The sequence below is a fragment of the Lagenorhynchus albirostris genome, chromosome 2 (assembly GCF_949774975.1).
Source record: "Lagenorhynchus albirostris chromosome 2, mLagAlb1.1, whole genome shotgun sequence".
Lineage (NCBI taxonomy): Eukaryota > Metazoa > Chordata > Mammalia > Artiodactyla > Delphinidae > Lagenorhynchus > Lagenorhynchus albirostris.
Window position 1 is genome coordinate 37,348,404 of NC_083096.1, and position 13,681 is coordinate 37,362,084.

The window sequence follows — 13,681 nt, forward strand, 5'->3', positions numbered from 1 at the left end:
TGATAACATATAGTATTTTTTTTCCTCTGTCTGACTTACCAAAGCACCTTCCAAGTCCATCCATCCATCCATGTTGTTGCAAATGGCAAAATTTCATTCTTTTTTATGGGTGAGTAGTATTCCATTACATATATATAATTTCATTCTTTTTTATGGGTGAGTAGTATTCCATTACATATACATATATATAATGTTGTTGGACACTTAGTTTGCTTCCATATCTTGGCTATTGTAAATATTGGGGCAATGACCATGGGGTGCACATATATTTCCAAGTTAGTGTTTTCATTTCCTTCAGATAAATACCCAGCAGTGGAATTGGTAGTTCTATTCTTAGGGTTTTTTTTGAGGAAACTCTGTATTGTTTTTCATAGTGGTTACAACAATTTACATTTCCACCAACAGTGTACAAGTGTTCCCACATCCTTGCCAACATTTGTTACCTTTGGTATTTTTGATAATAGCCATTCTGACAGGTTTGAGGTGATATCTCATTGAGGTTTTGATTTGCATTTCTCTGATGATTAGTGATGTTGAGCATCTTTTCATATGCTTGCTGGCCATCTGTGAGTCTTCTTTGGAAAAATGTCTATTCAGGTCTTCTCTCCATTTTAATTTTTTTTTCTTTCTTGGTATTGAGTTGTATGACCTGTTTATATATCTAGGATATTAACCCCTTATTGGTCATATCAGTCATATCATTTGTGAATATTTTCTCCCATTCAGTAGGTTGTCATTTCCTTTCATCAATGGTTTCCTTTCCTTTAAGTTTAATTAGGTCCCATTTGTTTATTTTTACTTTTGTTTCTTTTTCCGTAAGAGACGGATCCAAAAAAATATTGCTACAGTTTATGTCAAAAGTATTCTGCCTGTATTTTCTTCTAAGAGTTTTATGGATTCCAGTCATATATTTAGGTCTTTAATCCACTTTAAGTTTATTTTTATATGTGGTGTGAGAAAATGTTTTAATTTCATTCTTTTACATGTGGCTGTCCAGTTTTCTCAGCACCACTTATTGAAGAGACTGTCTTTTCTCTATTGTCTATTCTTGCCTCTTTTGTCATAGACTGCAATTGTGTGGGCTTATTTCTGGGCTCTCTATTCTGTTCCATTGATCTATGTGTCTGTTTTTATGCCAGTACCATACTGCTTTGATTACTGCAGCTTTGTAGTAGAGTCAAAAGTCAAAAAGTGTGATACCTCCAGCTATTTCTTTTTTCCCAAGATTGTGTTGGCTATTTGAGATCTTTTATAATTCCATATAAATTTTAGGATTATTTTTTCTAGTTCTGTGAAAACTGTCAAGGGCATTTTGATAGGGATTGTATTAAATCTATAGATTGCTTTGGGTAGTAATGGCCATTTTAACTATTAATTTTTTCAATCCATGACTAGAGGGTGTCTCTCCATTTCTTTCATCATTATTTTATAGTTTTCAGAGTATAGGTCTTTCACCTCCTTGGTTAAATTTATTCCTAGGAATTTTATTCTTTTTGATGTGATTTTAAATGGGATTGTTCATGATGAACTATTACAATCATTCTCTTATCCACAATCTCAGCATACTTGACTTTTTCTTTTTTTCTCTCTTCAACACAATCATCTAGCAAAATTCCCATCTAAGCATTTAAATGTCTAGATAAAAACACGATTTTGCTAAATCAACAACAGCCTCAAGTAAACCCTTGGCTTTGCCAGACAATATTTCCCAAGACCTTTTATTCTTTCAGTTTTCTAGGTGACCACTTCATACTTTTTCCTCTCTCCTTAAACTTCCATTTTCTGCTTCCTGCTTATTACACTCAACTGATGGCTTTTCTTCTCATTTAACTAAGATAGTAGAGATAATTTTAAAAGCTTTCCCAATCACTTATCTACATCTGTCCCTAAATAATTGGCCTACATGTGGCTTACTTAGTATAATAAATATAATAAATAATTGGTTTACATTTTTATGGGTGAATTGTCTGTGTGCTTGCTAAGCTTTCACTCAGGCACTAGATCCCATCTCCTCCCACCTACTCAACAATGTGTCTCCAGCAATTTTCTAATCTTCCTCTTACATCACTAAATCTTCTCTCATTACTGAATGGTTCCTATAATTGCACAGTCATCCTAGAATGGCCACTCATTTTTGGCTCAGGCCAAAATACTTGGAGTTATCTTTGACTCTACTTTTCTTATGTATCCTACCTCTGGTCACTTGACAAATACAGTAACCTTCATTTTCATCATATACTTAAAATCCAATAATTTTTCACCACCTCCACATCTACTACCCTGGTCCAAGCTATTAACCACTTCTTACTGGGATTATTATGATAGCTTATTAACTAATTTCCCTGCCCCTGACCTATGCCTTCTAGTTTATGCTCAACACTGCATTGAGAATGATTCTTTCAAAATATGTTGGTCGAATCACTCTGTTTAAAACCCCCAATGACTTTCCACTTCCCCAAGATTAATATACAAAGTCCCTTCAAGGGTCTCATGTCTGTTCTCTTCAGTACCTCACTGATCTTATCTTCCAATACTCTCCACCTTGCCTCCTCCATTTGCTGGCCATAATGGCTTCTTGAATTTTCCTTGAACTCAAAAAGCATATTCCCTTTAAAAAAATCTGGGCATGTGTCACCCCATCTGCCTGAAATACTCTTTTTCCCAGAAATCCTTATAAACTCCCAGCAGACAGGGAGATATTTGGTGATGCTACATAGGAGAATCTTTTCTGTTACTATTGTTGTAATTTAACAACAAAAGAAAATGACTCTTCTAACTAAAGGGAGTAAAATAAAACTTTCATCTTCTATCTAGAGTACCAGAGAAGGTACAGAGAATATAGAAGTTGTGGCAGGAGACCACAGTATGCAGATAAAAATCTACACAGATGACAGAGAGAGAGAGAAAGAGAAAAAGAGAGAAAGAGGGATAATACCCAGGGGATCCCACAAAGAAAGCAGCAAGTACTATGCAGAGCTTTCTGGGGAAATAATAAAGCTTCCATAAAAATTTACGTAAACCAACTATGTAAGTCAACACAGACAGGACTTTGTAATTAGTACCCTCAAAGGAAGGAAACAGCCATCACTATCTCAGATGTACCAGGACTATTCTCACTGGGACACAGAAAGAGAAAATTTTTTGAAAGTAAAATAAAAACACATGCCCAAGACAGAGCAAGAAGAAGCATCCAATCTTTCCAAATTTGAGACTCTTTTCTTGGCCACAATAGTGAAAGATTCTTAAGTTAATTTTTCTTGGTGAGAAGAGACTAGGAATTGCTATTAAAATTATACACTGTAGTTTTTATAGTCTTAAAAAAATGCATGTCTAAGTTAACTATGTAGAAAACTCTATATGATTTCATGCTAGAGTGGAGTATAATGCAGGTTCAGCCATTCTCAAACGATGCTCAGTCTTATTCCTTTATTTGTTCATTCATTCATTTAAGAACTGTTAATTGAATACCTGTTGTTCCCCAGACACTATTTCTGTCTCTACTCTCATGGAACTTACATTCTCATGGGATCACCCAGCAATGATATTGTATATCAGATAATGTTAAGTGCTATGGAGAAAATTAGGAGAAGTGGAAGTGCTAGGGAAAGCTGAATGGTTATCAGTAGAAATCGCTTGGTTTGGGAAGGTCTCACTGATACCATGACATTAGAGCAAACTCCAGAGGAGCTGAGGAAGTGGTTATTTGGAAATCTGGTGGGAAACATTCCAAACAAAAGGACCATCAAAGACAAGTTCTCTGAGCTGGTAGCAGGTTTTCTTTATTTGAGACCCAGCAGAGATGGTAACATGGCTAAATCATCAAGCAGTGGGACAGTGGGAAATGACCATGCGTAAAATAGATAGCTAGTGGGAACATGCTATAAAGCACAAGAAGCTCAGCTTGGTACTCTGCGGTGACCTAGATGGGTGGGATGGGGGGTTGCTGGAGGGAAGTCCAAGAGGGAGGGGATACAGGTATACATATAGCTGATTCATTTCATTGTACAGCAGAAACTAACACAACATTGTAAAGCAGTTATACTCCAATAAAAATAAAACATGAAATGAAATGAAATAAAATAAAATATTTTTATTTTATGTTCATGTTTCCATCTCTGAAGTTAGGCTTGGAATGAACAGATATGTCGGATCATGAAGACATTATGGGGAGAGGTGACATTGGAGATCTCTGCCCCATTCCCTGTTTTCCTTAAACTGCTCCAATAATAATGATCAGGATTATAGCCATTCTGTCATCTGGAAAGTGTGGTCATGGAGCTGCAGGCTGAGAGAGTTAGCTTTCTGAGGCTGCTTTCAATTCAAATGGACTGAATAAAATTATTTTTTCTTTGTATTCTGCCAGGTGGAGGCTTGAGAGAAACACTGCAGGTGTTATAGACAAAATAAGATTAATTTTTCCAACTTGTCATGAGAGTTGATTTTATGGCTCTATCAACACAACCAAAGAAGGAGGTTTGCTCACATCACTTTCAGAAGTCATAACAAACAATCGCAGAAAGGATGGGGAAGTTATGGATCAGAGAGCATGCCTCTGTAAATGTTGTCCAACTCTTTAGTTCCCTCTGAGAGGGTGGTATCCCTAAAAGACGAGAGGAACATAGTTTGAGTCCTTAGAACTAGCAGCATGTAAAAACAGAAATGGCACAGAAAGCTGCTCAGGGGCTTCTGGATACTGTAATGAACTAGACCAAGAGGTCATGTGGGACAGAAGAAAAATTACTCTGAAAAGAGGAAAAGGGGTGCCCAGGTGAGCAGGGGAACAATGATGTGGTTGGATTGGGAAAAGGCTGAAGTGGAGGAGTTGCAGAGATCCTTAAAGTTCAGGGAGAAGAAATTAGACTTGACATAGGAGGAAATAGGGAGTGACCTGAATTTTTATATCAGAAGAGATCCAAGATAGAATGAGCATTAAGGAATATTCTGCTACTGTGAATTGGAGAGAAGAAAATGCAGACTGCAGGGTCTGTTACAGAAATACTGGGAAGGCCAATGAGATTTTGTGTAGGGTAGACACTGTGGGGGTGGAAAAGAGGCCACATATACATAGTGTAAGATGCTGGTAGGAGGATTGCTGTCAAGCAAAATGAGTATAAAATGGCTCCCAAGAAGTGCCTTCAACAGACAGGAAGTTGGAGAAGGAACAGATTTTTTTTCCCATGGGAAAAGAGGCATAGAAAATGATGGTGCTGAGTTTGAAGTGGTGGTCAAACACCAAATTTTATTTGCAATATAAATGTGTATCTTATGCATGGATGGAGCCTAGGGCAGAGTATGGTACACACATGTAGACTACCCTGGTCCAAAGACATGCTGGATTTACAGATTCAGGGGCATCATTCTCCCTCCAGGCTCACCAGGCTGCCTGCAGCAAATTTTTTTCTCTTTTCTTCCTTGTGGAATTATTTATGAATAGGAGTCTGGTAGAGTTATTAAAAACCGTTTAAAGACATGAAGACTCAGAGACTCAGAAAACTAGCTCTTTGCTCCAAATCACACAGGGAGTCTGTGGGGGAGAAAGATCACAACCTGAGTTTCTCCACCTTTTATTGCACTATTGCCACAAGACTGCTTGATGATCAACAAAATATCTTAATTATCTGCACAGAGAAAGGGACTTGGAAAGTGTTCTTTTGGTTCATATCCTTGTGACTGAAGTGCTTCTGACCAGACCTAGAGTCACATCTAAAAAAAGAAGAGGGCTTCCCTGGTGGCGCAGTGGTTGAGAGTCCGCCTGCCGATGCAGGGGACACGGGTTCGTGCCCCGGTCTGGGAAGATCCCACATGCCGCGGAGCTGCTAGGCCCGTGAGCCATGGTTGCTGAGCCTGTGCGTCCGGAGCCTGTGGTCTGCAACGGGAGAGGCCACAACAGTGAGAGGCCCGTGTACTGCAAAAAAAAACAAAAACAAAAACAAAAAAAATAAAAAGAGAAGAAAGAGTCCCAGATGGGAGACAAAGCTAGGTCAATGAGGCCTGGGTTTTATTGTCTGTATTTTGTTAATTGCACATTTTGCCTCTGTAAATGCTGTTGTTTCCCCATTTTCAAAGTGTGAATTGCTCACTGGATTAAGGGATAGAGCCTCTGCATCTCTATTTCCTGGTATGTCAATCATCACCCACTGTTACACAATAGTCCTCAGAGGGTCAGGATTGTCTTCACTTGCCTTTTAGCTGCCAGTTAGCCATGAATAGAGATCCCAATTTTGTCACGAACACAAAGCCATCTGTGTGAGCTGGTCAATTGACTTGGTTGGCCCAGCATCAATGCTACACATGTCCCAGTTAACCTGGATGATGATAGGTGTTCAATAAATGTTTGCTGAACTGAAGGAGAGGGTCCTGTGTGACAGATATTGGATTGAGTGCATTACACACATTATCTCAACGAATCTTCATAAGAATCACATGAGGTAGATATTAATTTCCAAATTTTTTCAGATAAGGAGATCAAGATTCTGAAGGATTGCATAACTTACCCACAGTCTTGTTCCTAAATAAGCTGAAATTTGTCTACTTGTAAAGACGTCATCTTTCTGCCATCCCAAGTTTCTTTTCTTGCTTGTTTAGAAAAGGTGGTGTTCTGTGCTAAAAAGAAATGCCCTTGTGGGCAAATGAAAGGAAATGCACTGGGGTTCTGTAGATGATCCAAACCACAGTTGGCTGTATAATAATTGTCTTTGAAAACCTGATTCTTTATTTGAATAAGCAGTTGTTTGGCAGCTGGAGGAGGAACTCCTAACAGTAGTGGGAATAACTAGAAGATGAATTTTGGAGCAAAATCATTCAGACATCCTGATACTGGATCTTTCTGATTTAATCTTGAGGTTTCCAAGTTGAGAAGAGAAAAATAAGACTTTACATCTATTAGCCAAGGTTATCTGAAACACATCCTAGGTGGGTGCTATGAAGGAAGAACCTATCAGCCTTATAATTCAATTCTCAGTAGCTTCCTCAGAATGTTTCTTGAAAAGAATTATTTTAAATTCATGCATGTAGCATTATAGCACTAAAGAAGCTCTTCACAAAAGAAAGCTAAAAACACACAAAATCCTACCACTCCAGTAAATAACAGCTATTTTCATTTATTTCTGCTCAGAACTTGTCCATTCAAAAACGTAATTTCATATAATTTAAAATATGGTACAGGTACAATTTCATTGTTTAATGTAAAATTATATAATAAATATTTTCTATGTTGAAAAATAAGCCTCATATTTATCATTTTAATCACTGCATAATGCTGTATCATACTACATTGATATTGTTATTATTTAACCATTCCTATACTGTTTAAATTGTTTCCAATTTCTCACTACTGTAAATAGTGCTACAATAGATTATCTTCATGTATGTAACATTTTCATTTTTTAAGATTATTTACATAGGTTATATTCCCAGAAGTAAGATTACAGAGTCAATTTAGAATATATATTTTGAAGTTATTGATTCATATTGAAGTGTTACTTTCCAAAAATATCCTACTACAGTAGTATTGCTGTCATTTGAATGTATGCAACAATTTCACAAAGGTCTCATCATTACTGACACTCTGTTTCTTTATTTTGTTTGTTTTTAATTTATATTTTAAATTGAAGTATAGCTGATTTCCAATATTATATTAGTTCCAGGTATACAATATAGTAATTCAATATTTTCATAGATTATACTCCATTTAAACCTATTGCAAAATAATGGCTATTTCTCTGTGCTGTACAATATATCCTGTTGCTTATTTATTTATACATAGTAGTTTGTAACTCTTAACTCCATACCCCTGCTTTGCCCCTTCCCCTCTCCCTGTGCCCACTGGTAACCACTAGTTTGTTCTCTATACCTGTGAGTCTGTTTCTGTTTTGTCAGATCCCACATATATGTGAAGTATTCATCTTTCTCTGTCTTATTTCACTAAACATGACAGCCTCTGGGCCCATCCCTGTTGTTACAAATGGCGGAATTTTATTCTTTTTAATGGCTGAGTAATATTCCATGTATAAACATATCACATCTCCTTTATCTGTTCATCTGTTGATGGACACTTTTAGGTTGCTTCCGTATCTTGGCTTTTGTAAATAATGCTGCTCTGAACGTTGGGGTGCATGTATATCTTTGAATTAATGTTTTTGTTTTCTTTGGATATATACCTAGCGCTGGAATTGCTGGATCATATAGTAGTTTTATTTTTAGTTTTTTGAGGAACCTCCATACTGTTTTCTATAGTAGCTGCACCAGTTTACATTCCCACTAACAGTATACAAGGGTTCCCTTTTCTCCACATCTTCGCCAACATTTGTTATATGTGGTCTTTTTGATGATAGCCATTTTGACAGGTGTGAGATAATATCTCATTGTGGTCTTGATTTGCATTTCTCTGATGATTAGTGATGTTGAGCATTTTTTCATGTGGCTATTGGCCATCTGTGTGTCTTCTTTGGAAAAATGTCTATTCATGTCTTCTGCACATTTTTTAATCAGGTTGTTTGTTTTTTTGGTATTGAGTTGTATGAGCTGTTTATGTATTTTAGATATTAACCACTTAGTCAAATCAATGGTGAATATTTTCTCCCATACAGTAAGCTGTCTTTTCCTTTGGTCAATGTTTTCTTTGCTGTGCAAAAGCTTTTAAGTTTAATTAGGTCCCATTTGTTTCTTGTTTATTTGTTTGTTTTAGTTTTTTACTTTGTTTTCTTCCTTTACCTTAGGAGACAGATCCAAAAAATATACTTTTACAGTTTATGTAAAAGAATGTTCTGCCTATGTCCTCCACTGAGAGTTTTATGGTTTACAGTTTTACATTTACAGTTAACCACTGTGCCACCAGGGAAGTCCTATACCAACTTTGATGAGAGATTTTATCATGAATGAATGTTGAATTTTGTCAAATGCTTTTTCTGTGTCTATTGAGATGACTGTATGAATTTCATCATTCCTTTCGTTAATGTGGCATATTACTTGATTGATATGTGAATATTGAACCATCCTTCCATCCCTGAAATAAACACCACTTGATCATGGTGTATGATCCTTTTTTATATATCGTTGAATTTGGTGTGTTAATACTTTGTTGAGTATTTTTGCATCTATATTCTTCAGAGATATTGGCTTGTAATTTTCCTCTTTTTATAGTGTCTGTCTGGTTTTGTTGTCAGCATAATGTTGCCCTCATAGAATGAATTTGGGGGTGTTCTACCCTTTTTAACTTTTTGGAATAGTTTGAGAAAGATAGATATTAGCTCTTCTTTATATGTTTGGTAGAATTCTCCTGTGATGCCATCTGGTCCTAGGCTTTCGTTTGCTAGGAGTTTTCTTATTAAAAACCCAATTTCACTACTAATGATCAGTTTGTTCAGATTGTCTATTTCTGCCTGATTCAGTCTTGGAAGGTTGTATGTTTCTAAAAATTTGTTCATTTCTTCTAGGTTGTCCATTTTGTTGGCATATAACTGTTCATAGTACTCTTTTATGAATTTTTGTATCTCTGTGATATCGGTTGTTAGTTCTTCTCTTTTATTTCTTATTTTGTTTATTTGTGTCCCTCTATTTTTTTTCTTGATGAGGCTGGCTAAAGGTTTACCATTTTGTTTATCTTTAAAAAAAAAAACTTTTGGTTTCATTGATCTTTTCTATTGTTTTTTTGGTCCCTATTTTATTTCCTCTTTGATCTTTATTATTTCCTTCCTTCTGTTAACTTTGGGCTTTGTTTGTTATTCTTTTCTCTAATTCCTTTAAATAGTAGGTTAGGTTGTTTATTTGAGATTTTTCTCATTTCTAGAGGTAGGCCTGTATCAGTATAAACTTCTCTCTTAGAACTGCTTTTGCTGCATCCCATAGATTTTGGGAAGTTATGTTTCCATTTTCATTTGTCTTAAGATATTTTCTGATTTCCTCTTTGTTTTCTTCATTGACCCATTGGTTTTTAGTAGCATTTTGTTTGGTCTCCACATGTTTGTGCTTTCTCCATTTTTCTTCCTGTAATTGATTTCTAGTTTCATACCACTGTGGTTGGGAAAATGCTTGGTATATTTTCTATTCTCTTAAATTTGTTGAGACTTGTTTTGTGGCCTAGCATGTGCTCTATCCTGGAGAGCATTCAATGTGCACATGAAAAGAATATGTGTTCTGCTGTTTGAGGATGGAATATCCTATAGATATCTATTAAGACCAACTGGTCTAATGTGTCACTTAAGACCACTGCTTCCTTATTGGTTTTCTGTCTGGATTATCTGCCCATTGATGTAAGTGGGGTGTTAAAGTCCCTTACTAGTATTGTATTATTGTCAATTTCTCCCTTTATGTCTGCTAATATTGTTTTGTATATTTAGGTGCTCCTGTATTGGGTGTGTATATGTTAATGAGTGTTATATCCTTTTCTTGTATTGATCCCTTTATAATCATATAACGCCCATCTTTGTCTCTTATTATAGACTTTGAAGTCTATTTTGTCTGATATGAATATCGCTATCCCCACATTTTTGTCATTTCCATTTGCAGGAAATATCTTTTTCCATTCTCATTTTCAGTTAGTGTGTGTTTAGTTCTAAAGAGAGTCTCTTGTAATAACATATAGATGCATCTTGTCTTTTGGTCCAATCAGCCACTCCTTGCCTTTTGATTGGAACATTTAGTCCATTGACATGTAAAGTGATTATTGACAGGTATGTACTTCTTTCTCTTGTGCTTTGATAATTTTCTTCAGTGGTAGCTTATGTTTCTTTCTCTCTAGTTTTTGATTTGTGGTTATCATGGGGTTCACATATGTTGACCTATAAATATTTCTACTTGTTTTAAACTCACAGTCATTTAATTTCAAACATATTTAGAAATCTACAATTTTAATCTCCTCCTCCATGTTTTGTGTTTTCAATGTTATATTTTACATTTTCATGTGTATCCCTTTACTGTTTATTGCAGTTATAGTTGATTTTACAGATTCTTGCCTTTTAATCTTTGTACTAGTTTCTTTAAGTGGTTGATCCTCAGCTTTTACTATATATTTGCCTTTACTATTGGGATTTTTCCATTCCTATATACTTAATTCTTGTTATAGCCTTTTATTTTCCTTTTAGAGAAGATATCTTTAATGTTTCTTTTAAAGCAGGTTTAGCATTGATTAACTTTTTCAATTTTTGCTTGTCAGAAAAGTCTTTTATCTCTCATATTCTTGCTGGGTAGAGTATCCTAGATTGCAGGTTTTTCCCTTTCAGCACTTTGAATATATCATGTCATTCCTTTCTGGCCTACAAATTTTCTGCAGAAAAATCAGCTGACAGCCTTATGGGGGTTCCCTTGTATATGACTCTTTGTTTTTCTCTGGCTGCCTTTAGAATTCTCTCTTTATCTTTAAATTTTGCCATTTTAATTATAATATGTCTTAATGTGGGTCTGTTTGGGTTCATCTTGTTTAGGACCCTCTGTGCTTTCTGCACCTGAATATCTGTTTCCTTCTTAAGTTTGGGAAGTTTTCAGCCATAGTTTTATTAAATACATTTTTTTTTTTTTTTGCGGTACGCAGGCCTCTCACTATTGTGGCCTCTCCCGCTGCAGAGCACAGGCTCCAGGCATGCAGGCTCAGTGGCCATGGCTCACGGGCCCAGCCGCTCTGTGGCATGTGGGATCTTCCTGGACCAGGGCACGAACCCGTGTCCCCTGCATCGGCAGGCGGACTCTCAACCACTGCGCCACCAGGGAAGCCCTATTAAATACATTGTTGAGCCCTTCTCTCCTCCTTCTGGGACTCTTATAATGCAAATGTTGTTACATTTGTTGTTGTCCTAGAGGTCCCTTACTGCTCTCATTTTTTTATTTGTTTTTCTTTTCGCTGTTCTGATTGGGGGGTTTCTATCATTCTGTCTTCCAGATCACTTATGCATTCTTCTGTATCGCCTAGTCTGCTATTAATTCCTTCCAATATGTTTTTTTTTTCATTTTGGTTATTTGTTATTTGGTTATTTGTATTCTTCACTTCTGACTGGTTCTTTTTTATATGTTCTAATTCCCTGTTAAAATTCTCACTGTGTTCATCTATTCTTTTCCCTCATTCAGTTAGCATTCTTATTACTAATGCTTTGAACTCTTTATCTGGTAAATTGTTTATCTCTGTTTCATTAGTTATGTTTTCAGGGGTTTTCTCTTGCTCTTTCAATTGAAACAAATTCCTATGTCTTCTCATTTTTCTTATCTTTCTCTGTCTCTATGAAATTATGTGAAACAGTTACATATTGTGGTCTTGAAGGTGTGTCCTTATATGGGAACATCCCAACACAGTCTGCATGTGCCCAGTGGCTTTGGTGAGAGAACTCTATTTGACATAAACACAGGTCACATCTTTCCTCAGGGAGTGCTGGCAGCTATCACCTTGGTAGGCGGTGGGACTTGAGTTAGATGGGCCAGGGACAGAGCCAGTGTGAGCTGGGACTTCTCCCCTGCTCAGTGGCTGTCACTTCCCTATATAGAGTAGGGTGATGTCCCAAGATGCTGGAGTAGAAACCCTAAAGGTCAAGTTCGAGCTGGCTCTGTTTCCTCTAAGTGTATAATTCTTCCTGCTCCCAGTACCAGCACACTTGCCCCAGAGGTGAGCAGTGCTGCAGCAGTGGGGCTGGTGCAGGTGCTCAATATGGGTTGGGGCACAGGCTGTGTCAGCCCCAGTCATAGTCAGCAACCCAGACCACTTCTCATGCATTGCCTGTATCAGCAAAAGTAGTGGCTGCCCTACCACTGCTCAGATGATGCTCCAGGCCTGAGCTGCCTTTGTACCTCACAGCTGAGCTATCCCCTCAGCCATAGAAGCCCTCATTACAGTGTGGTACTATGTCACATAGCAAGCTGGGCTGGAGCGTTTACTCGGGCTCAGGTCAGGGCACACACTAGGGTGGATGGGAGAAGTTGGTCAGTGACCCGTGCAGTTTCAGTCTACCCTCTCCACCTTATTTCAGGAATAAGCAAGTGTGTGTCTTCCTCATGAGCAGAATCCAGACTTCTCACAGTCCACCTATTAATCCTGCTCATCCTCCAACCAGACAAAGGGACTCACCTTCCAGGGTCAGACACCAGTGTTGAGGCACCCTATACATGCTCCAACCCTCACCTCCAGGGTGGCTCTCTTCCTGTGTAATCTCCCTTTTCCTCTGAGTCCCTTCCCCAGGCACAGGTCCCTAACCGACCACTTCTCTGTCCTTCTATCTGATTCCGTATGGATCTTTCTTACAGCCTTGCTTATAGATGAGTCTTTCTGCCAGTCTCCAGTTAGTCTTTGGTGAGAACTCTTCCATGTGTATATGTATTTTTGATGTGCTCATGGGGGGAGGTAAATTCCGTGTCCTCCTACTCTACCAACTTGATCTCTTCCCTTGACACTCTTTTCTTTTTTCTAATCTGGTTGATGTAAAATCTCAGGTCATTTTTCATCTTTCCACCCACCCATTTGGACTTTAACTCTGACCACATACTTCTCTGTAACTTCTGGCTTATATCTCTTTACCTTACTAATCTATAATTTTGTTTGAGCTCCTATAATATAGTTGGCATCTTATTACATGTATTGAGATACAACAGCAGAAAATATAGGTTTTCTGCTCTCAAGTACCTTTCAGTCTAGGGTATCAAATAAGGCAAAAAAGGAAAAGGAAATAATGGTACCACATGAGAAAACTTTATTGGAAATAAGTTC